This window comes from Zingiber officinale, chromosome 8B, assembly GCF_018446385.1.
Source record: "Zingiber officinale cultivar Zhangliang chromosome 8B, Zo_v1.1, whole genome shotgun sequence".
Classification (NCBI taxonomy): Eukaryota; Viridiplantae; Streptophyta; class Magnoliopsida; order Zingiberales; family Zingiberaceae; genus Zingiber; species Zingiber officinale.
In genome coordinates, this window is record NC_056001.1 from 100,653,255 (window position 1) to 100,654,524 (window position 1,270).

Below are 1,270 nucleotides of genomic sequence, written 5' to 3' on the forward strand. Positions count from 1 at the left end.
ACTATTCCATTATCGGAAGTAAACCAATTCCATTACTTAGCTGTTCAGAAGTTTGCAACAAAACTCAGCACCATATAAATTAGAAACAGTTGGTTCAAATAGATTCAATTGAGAATGATTGAATAAAAGCTTCATTTAAAACCTCTAATGGATTAATTCAAATTTGAATTCCATTGATTTCTATATTTTTTTCAGTTTTAGAACAAGAACAAGCATTTTACAGGGAATCAGATCTATAAATGGGTATTTCCACTTCCTAATGCATTAGCAATTCTCAAACAGTTAATAAATGCTCCCCATCAGCTTGACAATCTGATGTTCTTGGTCCTGTTCCTTTGAAACCTTTTCTAGTAGCAACAACATCAGTGTCAGTCTTATTGGCTAATTCTAAACGTGTATACTTGGTAAAGACCCAAAATTCTGTTAGTTAGAGCCCTAGAGCCAATCATTTGATGATTGTTGTATGCACTCATTGTATCATATTTCTTATGTATATAAATGCATTTGTTTATAGTTATTATACTTACTTGTATTGGTGTCAAATAACTAAGTATAATAGCGTCCTCGAGTAGAAGGTCCTTACCTATATCAATCGGTTGGTTGAATCGATAGTGAGATGATATAGGGAACACTACTCTTAATCATTCCTAGTCAAGTATTAACATTCAGGGACAATGTTAATGCGACGAGACTAGCATGTAGGTCAACTTGATGACTTGATCTCACAAGTCATGGATATAGAGATATCAAGTTGACACATGGTTATGCATTGGAGAATGTATACTGAATGACCCGCCATGAGAAAGTATCATGGATCGTTATATGAGTGTCATATACTTTCTCATGTGGCTATTAGTATGACTATTAGTCCTTGGACCTGAAGTCACCATGATTCCCTACATAATGAGTTACATACTTTGGCTTCGTCAAACGTCACCCGTAACTAGGTGGACTATAAAGGCGATTACTGGGTATGTAACAAATTATGCAGAGGGATGTGAGTGATGTAGATGGAATCTATCCCTCCTATATGACGGGAGTGACATCAATTTTCTTGATAGAGTGAGACCACTAAGTGCATGGTCATGCCCAAAAGAGTCAATATGAGATGTTGAGCTCATTTAATTGAGTGAGTCTACTTGGAGTTCAAGATTTAGATTGATTAGAGGATGACACGGTCTATGCCTCACATTGATCAATCTAGATGTCTAGGATAGAAGGACATTGTCACATATTGTGAAGAGTCACAATTAGTAGTCACAAGGTGATG